Source organism: Vombatus ursinus, unplaced genomic scaffold (assembly GCF_900497805.2).
Source record: "Vombatus ursinus unplaced genomic scaffold, bare-nosed wombat genome assembly UNPS02015012.1, whole genome shotgun sequence".
NCBI lineage: Eukaryota > Metazoa > Chordata > Mammalia > Diprotodontia > Vombatidae > Vombatus > Vombatus ursinus.
In genome coordinates this window covers 1,238,824-1,249,852 of record NW_020954790.1, presented here as the reverse complement: position 1 = coordinate 1,249,852, position 11,029 = coordinate 1,238,824, and the positions used below count along the sequence as shown (strand labels likewise).

Sequence of the window (11,029 nt, the reverse complement as noted above, 5' to 3'; positions counted from 1 at the left end):
GCAGGAGAGGGGAAAAAGGAGGAGGAAGGAAGGTGGGAGGGGGCAGTTAGGTTCAGAGGCTGAGGCGACAGGAGCGGGGGGAATCAGTCCCTGGCATCAGTGAAGGGGGAGGTCGGAGGAGGCAGGAGCAGTGACCCGGTAGTGGGATCGGTCTCCTGGCAATGGACACCTGCAAACCCCCACACAGACACCCAACTCTCTGTGGCCTGGCATGGCCAGCCCTGGCGCCTCTCAGGGCCCTGAGACATTCCTCATGGCCACGTGACTTTCAGCAAAGACTGCTCAGCCTGGTACAGAATGCTGCCCAGCCCCTGCCCCTGCCCAGGCCCATTCCCTGCCCCATCAGGCCCCTGCCCCACCTGGATGGTCTTCCTGAGGCCTAGTCCCTTGTGCCTTGGGTGGCAGGGATCCCAGAGAGAGCGCAGGCATCGGGCCTGCCCCGGGCAGCTGGACCTTCTGCCACCAGGAGGACTGACTTCCCCAGGCCCCTGCCCGCTCCTCCATACGAACACAACGGCGAGCCTCCAGCTCCTGGCTCTCCTGAGGGCAGAGCCACGGACAGCGGAGCTGGGGGCTTCTGGGTGTCCTCCCCAGGCACTGCCCCCTTGGCCCCAGCAGGGGCGCGGGGAGGTGCCAGAGGTGGCGGTCTAACACCTGCCTCCCTGTGGCCCTGCCGAGGCCCCCGCCAGCAAGGACTCCCGCTTCCCCCTGTGTGAGCAGGTGAGGTTGTAGGAACAAGAGAACGGGGAAGGCCTGTGGGGACGAATGAGGACCACGATCAGGCTGTGGTCAGCAGGCCCTGAGCTCAGAAGGACTGCGCTACCCACTGGGGCTCAGTGCTCCCCACCACAGCACAGGAGGAAGACGGAGCTGTCCAGGCCCCGTGCTCTGGCCAGACGACCACCCACTCAGAAAAGAACGGGATCCATTCCTTGATGTGTCTAGGTCGAGGGCGGGGTCGATCCCAGCTCAGACCCCAGACCAGGCGCACCAGCAGAGCCAAGCCCAGTGGCCCAAGGCTCTGCCCGTGTTGTTCCCCCTACGGGAGGCCAGCTCTTGGAGGAAGGAGCCCAGAGCGGCCATCAGTGACGGTAGCACCAGCCCTCCCCAGCCCCATTCCCTGCCCAGGCCCCTGAAGACAGGACCTGCTTTCTTCTGGCACATCAGGAGCACCTAGTAAATGCTTGCTGCCTCTTACCAAGAACTTTAGACTCTGAGTGCGCCTTCAGACCCTGACCCATCCTGGCCATCAAACCCGTGTCCAGCGGACAGGCCCCAGGTCAGCTCCAGGTGCAGGCCTCTTTCTCCCCCATCCCAGACAGTACAGCTGGCTGCTGAGGGCCCACACCAGAGCCACAGGACCTTACCAGTTCAGGCCGAGTCTGAGGTCCACCAACACAGCAAGATTGTTTTCCCTTCAACCACTTCTGGTGGGAGACCTTCTTCTGACTGAAGGTGACTGTTCCATGTGTGGGGAAGGCAAAAGGGAGGAAGGTCAGCATGAGGCCGCGGGGTCCCCGCTCCCTGGCTCCTCTGGGGAGGCTCCAGATGGCAAAGGAGGGGCTGCACCCCAAAGCCACCTTCCCAACTCCAGTGACCTCCCAGGGAGCCTCCCCCAGCAGCATCTGCCCTAGTGATGCTGCTGGTGCCAGTGACCAGTGGCCAGAGATGAGTGGCTGGCAGCCAGCGGCCACAGCCAGTGACCAGCAGCCAGCGGCCAGCGGCCAGCACTCAGCAGCTGGCCTGAAGACACTGTCCCCGGTTTCCCCTGCTCACGACTGGGGCCTGGACTGGCACAGGCGGTGGCCAAGCCCTCTGTGGTCAGGCTGTGTTCTGGGCACCTTCCACTCCCTGGCCCTACGGGCCTGCAGAAAGCCCCAGCAAAGACTCATCTGTTCTTACCAATCTTTCCCCAAACCCCAGGGGATGCCCAATGGTGGGGCTGGGCAGGGCTGGGCAGACAGCCTAGGAAACATCTGCCCAGTGACTGCCTGTGTTCACCTTGCCCAATGCCTGCCCTGGCCTCAGAGGACAAATGTGTGAGGGCAGAAAGCCACAGTCTGAGCCAGAGGCCCGCTTAGTTGCCTCCAAAGATGCCCCCTGATGCCCTGGGCTTTGCTGCCACAAAGGCCTGAGGGATTTGGAAACACGGAGCCCCCAGGGTCCAGTCTCAGCTCTGGGTCTCCAGAAGAGGTGGAGCTTAGATCCAGTCACCTGGGTTGGCCAGCTCTAGGCCCTCCAAGGTTAGATAATGGACCGACAGGCACTTATGAAGCACCTCTGGTGTACCTGGTGCCGACGAGCACCGATGGAGAGCCTCCTGTATACTTGGCACTGACAAGCACCAACACAGCATATCCCGGGTACCTGGCACCAACGAGCACTGACAGAGCGCCCTACCCCACCCCCACTCCCTGCACCTGGACGAGCACCGATGGAAAGCCTCCTGCATACCTGGCATTGACGAGCACCAATGGAGAGCCTCCTGTATACTTTACACTGACAAGCACCGATAGAGAGCCTCCTGTATACCAGGCACCAACGAGCACCAATGGAAAGCCTCCTGTATACCTGGCACAGACAAGTACCAATGGAGAGCCTCCTGTATACTTAGCACTGACGAGCACCAACAGAGCATATCCTGTGTACCTGGCACCAACGAGCACTGATGGAGTGCCTCCTGTATACCTGGTGCCAATGAGCACTGACAGAGCGCCCTACCCCATCCCCACCCCCTGCACCTGGACGAGCACCGATGGAAAGCCTCCTGCATACCTGGCATTGACGAGCACCAATGGAGAGCCTCCTACATACTTGACACCGACAAGTACCGACGGAGAGCCTCCTGTATACCTGACACCGACAAGCACCAATGGAGAGCCTCCTGCATACCTAGCACCGACGAGCACCGATGGAGAGCCTCCTGCATACCTAGCACCGACGAGCACCGATGGAGAGCCTCCTGTATACCTGGCACCGATAAGCACCGATGGAGAGCCTCCTGTATACCTGGCACCGACGAGCACTGATGGAGAACCTCCTGTATACCTGGTGCCAACGAGCATCAATGGATAGCCTCCTGTATACTTGGCACTGACAAGCACCAACAGAGCATATCCCGTGTACCTGGCACTGACGAGCACTGATGGAGTGCCTCCTGTATACTTGGCACCAACGAGAACCGACGGAGTGCCTCCTGTATACCGGGCACCGACAAGCACCAACAGAACGCATCCCGTGCACCTAGTGCCGACGAACACGTATGTCTCTCCTTTTCTCTCATTGCCTTTTCCCCAAACTCTGTCAGTGCCTCAGTCGCCCTTTGGCCAGGGCCGCAGAACAATCTGAGTTTGTGGGTGCACTCTAAGGAGGTGAGTCCAGGGGCCATTTCCTTAAGCCCACAAGCGCTCAAAGGCAGAGCCTCGGTGGCTGTCCTTGCCCGTACGCCAGCCCTCGCGTGCTGGGTCTAGCCATGCTCGACAGACCAAGCCTCTCCCCTAAAGACGGTCCTTGAGAGGCTCATCTTTGCCATCAGGGACAATGTGTGCAGTTGGCAAGCCATTTCCAGGGGCCTTGGCCACCATCAGCAGCCACGGCCACGAGCTATTTGCACAGAGAGTCCTCGCTGTCCATGGACAGTATGCAGACTCCATCCTCCTCAAGCACGTTTCTGCCAGGAAAGGCCCTTTGGTAACATTTGGAGGAGGGGAAGCCCAAGCCAGGCATTCACATCCCTCGTGCCACTCCTCCTCCAAAGGAGGGCTGTGAACCTGTGTCCAAGAAGGGCACATGCCCGGACTTCCTTGTCTTTGGGGGGGTATTCCCAAGTGGTCACATGATGCTGGTAATTCCCGGAATGCCTCCTCAGGGGACATGCCTAACTTCACACCTACATAGATTTTCTACAGTCCCCCAATCCGCTTCCTCAGACCTTCATAGGTCCACAAACATCTATGAAGCACCTACTGTGTGTCAGGCACTGGGCTAAGTTCATCCTCCTCATTTATCACAGGGGGTCCCTTGAGAATTCTGCTTCAAAATAATAATAACAGTGAATACTAAGTAACATTTATACAGTGCTGACTATGTGCCACTGCTTACGAGCCATGCCCGACTCACTGGAGAACAATCTGCCAATTCCAAGAATGCAGATGAAGGAGAGCGCAGCTGCTTCCCCTGAGGCATCAGCAGAAAGTTCGGGCAACAGCCAACAGGAGGCAATCCCAGATCACACAGTTCAGCGCCACGGGCTTTCAAATAGATAATGCTTCAACTCTAATGCTGGACCAGAAAGGCAGGAAACCTTCTCACAAAGAAGCCCAGCAACACAAGCAAATCAAAAATGAGCACAGCATTGAAACTCCCAGAGCATGGAGGCGCCCTAGACAAGCTTCCCAAATGCGGAACACCCACCTCCCACTACAACTGCTCCTTTCACGGGCAGGGAGGCGGGGGGGGGGGGCACCTTCAGGGAGCTCTCCCTTAGGTCACAATCCCTCTGAGGAACAATCAGGAACACTCCTAACACCCCAGCAGAGGGGGCTCTCTGCCTAATCTTACTCAGGCGTATTAACCCCTGGCCCCTTGGTGGGTAGCAAGACGGTTAATCATGTGAGAGTGTCCATGGACAACAGGCACCAGGAGGGGAAGTGGAGGAAAGAGCCAACCTTCCACTGGGCCTCCCCTCCTCCTCTCCAAGAAGCCCCCAGAGCAATGAGCCTCCTCCATTGCTCCCTCCCGCTCCCGGAGAGGCAAGCTAGACTCGACCACATGTCTACTTCCAGGCCCTGGTCCTGAGCTAGCTCCTTCCTTTAACACAAATTCCCTAAGCTGTGACCTAGGCTGTCTCACAATGGCTCTAATTAATTCCGAGAAGCGTATAGGTAGCTGGGGGTGCCACAGTGAAAAGAGCCTGGGGCCTAGAGTCAGAAGACCCAAGTTCAAATCCAGTGTGTGACCTTGGACAAGTCACTTCACCTCACCTGCCACAGTTTCCTCTAATGTAAGATGGAGATGATTACAGCAGGGTGGCTGTGAGGATCAAAAGAGATATTTGTAAAGCCCTTAGCACATAGTAGGTCCTATATAAATGCTTATTAAAAACCAATGGAGCTGGTCAAGAAGTGTTCTCCCCTCACAAAGGTCATTACTTTTGAGTGCCTGTGTGTTAATCAGTGAGGCTGGACCCTTACGTCGTGATCTTCCGTCTTATCACTGGACCAGGGACATGGCAAAGCTTAACGAATGTTTGTTCACTGAGTGACTGACTGAACTAGGGTGGGCATGGCAAGTCAGCGTAAGAGACGCTGAAGAGGCAGAATGGGCAGCCCTTGGGCAACGAGCTCCGGAAAGAAGATGGCAGAGAGCAAAGGGCTGAAGAGGGCACCAAGACAGGGCCACCAGGAGGAAAGGCAGAGGAAAGGGATGAGGCTGGGGGAGGGAGGACTTCTGAGCGAGACAAGCCCTGAAGACGCCCCAGGGCCCTGCAGGTGGAAACCGGGAAGATCTGCTGAGGACCACAGGAGGAGTCCATGAGGGCACCACCAGAGAGGGCGGGAGAGGAGAGGCAGGAGGAGGAGAGGGGTGGGGAGCCCCAGACCCAGCACCAGCACAGAACCCGGGGGGAACCCCAGACCCAGCACCGGCACAGAAGCCGGCGTGGGTGGAGAGTGACAGCAGGTGAGTGATAGACCGTGTTGGGGGCTGCAGGCAGGATGAGGAGGATAAAAGCTGAGAAGAGATCCTTGGAGGTGAATGAGGGGACAGGACCAGCAATCTATCCCCACCCAAAACAAAGATTCTCCCCCTCTGTCCCCTGGGGAGGTACCAACTTCCGAGAAGCAAAGGCAAAGCGGGGGCCAGGGCTGGCCCACCTGTGGGTATGGGCCCCCGCCAACCTGGCCAGTGGGTGCCCACCACAGACCATCCTCACCCAGACAGGGCCGGCCAAGCCTTAGCCCAAAGGTCCTCCACCCGTGGGATGTCACCCAGACAGCCCCAGCCTCCCAGGAGGGGCCCCCCAGCAGCCTCCTAATGCTCCCGCAAGGGCTTCTTGCTACCCCCCCACAGTCTCACAACCCTCCCCCCATCCCTGGGCCAGAACCCAGGCAAGCTGCTCTGGGGCAGGGGAGAGGGAAGGGCCTAGGAAGACAGTGTCTCAGGAAGGCTCAGGAGAACGCCTGCAGAAAATCAGACTTCAGGCTTCACCTGCCATCTCTGCTGTGAACATGGGGGAGGAAAAGGGCCTCCTCCCCCATTCGGTTGCCAAGGGGAGCTTTGGGGAGACTGTCAGACACAAAGCTTTTCTTTAAAAAAGATGGAGATGACAGCCAAGGTCTAGGGAGAGCCCCTCGCTTCCCCCGAGCGCCAGCCTCCATCCTGGCACACAGTAGGCAATTAACAAATGCTTGTTGGCCTGGGAGAGGCGAGCAGGCCCTCACTGGCCCTGACTCACCCACCTTGTGGCACCTCCTGCCCTCTCCCTGGCTGGGATACCAGCTTGAAAAGTGCTTTGAGATCTCCAGCTGGAAGGCACCAGAGAGAGCCCAGCACCATTTCCCAGTGTGCATTTTTCCTTCACCTGCTTCCAAATTCCTACTGAGTACACAGAGGATGGCAGCCTTGGCTGGCCTCACCCCTCCCCCACCCTCCACGTGCTGCACCACCTCCAGAAAAGTCACCAGGAATTAATCTTGGAAAGGTTGCAGGGGGTGGGGCAGGGGACAGCATCCCAAGAGTTCCAAGGAAGGGGGAGTATCACCAGGTTGGGGGGGACCACGGGGCTCACAGGAGGGGCAGCAGATGGGGGGGGGGTGTTCTGGTTTGGGGGAGAGGCAGCAGATGGGGGGGGTCACCAGGCTGGGGGGGGAGGGGCAGCAGATGGGGGGTCACCAGGCTGAGGGGGGCAGCAGATGGGGGGGTGTCACCAGGCTGGGGGGGAGGGCAGCAGATAAGCCCATGCAGACCAGCAACCTGAAGCCTTTACTGCACAGGTCACTGGCATGTGTACCCAAGGACAGGCAAAACACAGCGGCCTGTGCGGGGCTTGAGTCCCTGCCAAGGAGGAAGCCCACCACACATGCACTGGGCCAAGCCCAGGGTTAAGAGTAAAAAAAAAGGGAGCCTGGGGATGAGGCCAGGGAGGAGTGGGGCAGCAGGGGTGCCTGGGGAAGGGTAGAGCAGCTGAAGCTGGTACTCACCCTGGCCTGCCTGCTGGGAGGGCGGCGGGGTGCCACCCGGCCCATCGGGCCACCTCCTGCCAGAGGGCCAATCCTGGGACCAAAGGTTGGGTCATTTCTCCTCCCAGACAAATCCATCCCAGGCTCCCCATTACACGGGCCTGCTGCGCCTTCACACACAGGGGCAGGAGCCAGGTGCTAGCCTCCTCTGCCAGGGGGGCACAGGGGAACCAGCCATAGGTGCCAACATATGCCCTCACCCACAGAAGAGCCACCTTCGAGAGCCCCTCAAGTCCCAAGACCCGACGCTAGGTGCAGAGCCACCTGAGAGTGCCCACTGGCCGACAGCATATGGAGGAAATGGGGTGACGACCCCCCCCAGGGTGCTCAGGATCAGAAAAGGCTTGATGGGCTGAGCCCTGGAGGCCAACGTGAGAAGGGGCCACAAGAATGCCGAGACGTGAGAGACAAGGGAAGCTTGACAAGCTTTGGGGGCAGAAAGGGGAATCCTGGGAAATGAGGCTGGACCCAGAGCCCAGCAAGCCGGCAACAGCAGGCTTGTCCTCAGGGCAGCAAGGAGCCACGGGGGCAAGGGGGAAGGGGAGGGACGCTCTCTAGGGGAAGAATGGGTGAGGGACGACGGTGGTGGCAATCCCTGGCACAGCCTTTACAAGGAGAAACCCCTGGGGAGAAGGCAGTGTGCCCCGAGGGAGGTATTCAGCACAGCGGACAGGGCTTGGCCCCTGGCAAGTGAGGGCAAGGTTGAGAGAGGGCTCTGAGGCCACCCAGCCCAGGGCACATGGGAAGGGGGCAGGAAGAGAGGCGGCAGGGACAAGAGGTGAGGCCAGAGACGCGCCCTGGGTGAACGTGCAGCTAATGCACTGCTGAGGTCGGTCCTTGCCAGGCAAGGATATGGACACGGGAGCTGGGCCAGGCCCCCACGTAAAGAACAGCCGGGGAGCTGCCCCCCAGAGCTCCAACGCAGGCAGGCAGCAGACAGCAGCCACCCACCTGCCCGCCAGCCGTCCTCCCGCCTGCCGTCTACCCACCTTCCTTGGCAGATCCTCACCATGGGATGATGGAGGATGACGAGGTGGGGCGGGGAGCCAGGGGCTAAGGTGACTCACTCCTTGCTCACCTAGTCCCCCTCCCCGCCCCTTTCCTCTGGACTCTCTGAGGAGGCCGAGCCTGCCGCCAGAGGCCGGCTCGTACCCACTGACTCGTCAAGATAAGGCCGATGGCCCAGGCAGACCTCAGACTGGGGACTGCCATCTCCCATGGAGGGCATGGCTTGGGGGCACATGGGAAGAGAAGCTGGGCAGTAAGGAATTCACAATGGGACAAGCACTTTGCTGGCTGTCTACACCACTGTCCTCAGGACCCAGACCAAGGTCCCTTGGAAGGGAAGTTTAGAAGGGCTAAGTCCAACAGGACTCCCTCTGTGGAGCCCTGTGGGCAGCAGGCCCTGGCTACGCGGGGTCTCCCTCCCGCAGGCAGCAGGGGTCACCAGGCCCTCACCTCCTGCAGGCAGCAGGGCATGCCTCACCTCCCATGGACAGCTCCCATGGGTAGCAGGGGTCGCAGGCAGCAGGGCGCTGGCTATGTGGGGGCCTTGCCTCCTGCAGGCAGCAGAGGCCACCAGGGGCCTCGCCTCCCATGGGGAGCAGGGGTCGTGGGCAGCAGGGCGCTGGCTATGTGGGGGCCTCACCTCCCATGGGCAGCCACACCTCCCACGGGCAGCCAGGGGCCTCGCCTCCCGCGCTGGCTACCTCCTCGCTTCCCAAACAGCTGACCTGCTCAGGCTGGTGCAGCGCCCTCTCCCCCTGCCCTCTCCAACCCCTTGCTTTGGATGTTTGCCTCTGGGGCAGTTTTCCTCATCTTTCCTTTTCTGAGAAACTCCAGCAGGCCCACGAGTGACCGCCAAAGGCAGGCCAGGTGCCCGGCTCCCCAGCAGCGAGCCCGCACACACAGTGACACTGAGCTGGACCCTCAAAACCCTGGGCTACAAGCGCCAGTGAGCCGCCTCTACAGAGCCACAGATTTCCTGGCTGACCTCTCCCCACCGCCATGTAGTCACCCTTCCTCTGTGGTCACCTCCCTCCCTTACAGAGTCCTAAAACATCGTGCCAGGGCAGGGTGCCTGCTGGCCAGGCCAGAGAGGCGCGGGGGGAAGCACAGGACACAAACCGCTGGCCCAGGAGTCAAGAAGACCCGAGCTGAAATCCAGCCTCAGTCGCTAGCTGCGTGAACTAGCTGCAAACCACTCGGCTTCTGTCTGCCTCAGTTTCTTCCTCTGTACCATGGGGATAATAACAGCACCTCCCTCCCTCCCAAGCTTGTTGTGAGAATCCAACGAGAGAATGTTTGTGAAGCGCTTTACAAACCCCCAAGTTTAAGTAAATGGCATTTATCACAGCAAGAATCCTTATTACTAACAACTTCAGCCCACACCACAGCTCCCAGAGTTTCCTGTCCGTGTTCTGCCCTGCACCGGAGGCCTGCCCGTGCCCGCCACCCCTCGGGCACTGCCAGCCTCCAGGCGGCCCCAGATGAAGGAGAAGGAAGAGCCAGGCCAAACCCAGAGTCGGAGCACAGACCAACAGCCCTGGGAACTCAGACCCTCTCGTGGGGTACCTGGCTTCCCCGCCCGGGACCAGAGCCTGCCCCCAATCTGGCCACCCTGCCACGCGAGGCCCCACCGCTCCCAGCCTCCAGGGAGCCCTGCCCTCATCGCCCCGAGCTGTGCATGGGCCAGCTCCCCGACTGCCAGCTCCATAAATACAGGCCCGGCAGGACGGGAGACCACTTCCTGCCCTGACAGGCCTGAGCCCAACAGGGAAATGGTCCAGTCTCAGGTGGGAAAGCAGACACACTCAGAGCAATTCAAGCAGGTGGAGAGAGGAGCCCTGGCCTGTGGGGAGGGGGCCCAGCCGCCCCAATTCCTGCTCTACACTGCCTGGTCAGGTCACCTGACATCTCATCTCCTCTCTTTCCCCACAGGCCCCCTCACCCCAGGGCAAGCCCAGAGTCCACCTGGGTCAAACCCAGCTGGGTGAGTCAGGCCAGAAGAGGAGAGGAATGGGTCTATGCTAGGCCATCCCAGGGGGCAGAACCAGAAAGGGGCAGCAGAGGGTGGGTGACTAAAGAGGTCAGGTGGCCTGGGGGAGGCCAGATCCCAGCCTGGGCATCTCCAAGAAGAGGCTAGCCCACCGCTTGTCGGGCATGAGGGGAGGGACTACAGGTGCTGGGGCACAGGAGAATTCTGCTCATCCCAAGGGAGAGGAGGCAGGGAAGGTGCCAGGCTGGAGGCCTCCTGAGGGCAGAGGCCTGGCTTCCTTCTGGCTCAAGGCCTACGAAAGCCAGGGGAGATTACAACGCAGATTCTGCTCTCTGCTGCCCAGAGATAATAGGGCTGGCTCCCAGAGGCTCTAGAAGCCTGGCAAAGCTTGCTCCAGGGGCAGGGACAGAACCAAGCTAGGACACCATAAGTAGAACTGGCCTTAGGCCAGAGTTGGGACTTTCACTGCCTGTACCAAGCACCCACCTGCCTCTTGTGACACATGGGCAGTGCCCCCAGCTGCCTCTCACCCCTCCATGGGCCAGACCTCCACCTGCCTCTGATGCCTCCAGGCCAGGCCCCCAGCTGCCTCTGACCCCTCCAGGCCAGGCCCCCAGCTGCCTCTGACTCCCCCATGGGCCAGGCCCCCACCTGCCCCTGACCCCTCCATGGGCCAGGCCTCCAACTGCCTCTGACCCCTCCATGGGCCAGGCCTCCAACCGCCTCTGACCCCTCCCTGGGCCACGCCATGGGCCAGGCCCCCAGCTGCCTCTGACCCCTCCATGGGCCAGGC

General features: G+C 60.4%; 1 protein-coding gene across 1 annotated transcript in view; it reads right to left on the bottom strand.

Moving 5' to 3' along the window:
- The window catches only part of BCR (BCR, RhoGEF and GTPase activating protein), a 74,065-nt gene that overhangs the window by 61,465 nt on the left and 1,571 nt on the right, over positions 1-11,029 (bottom strand). The window lies entirely within an intron of this gene.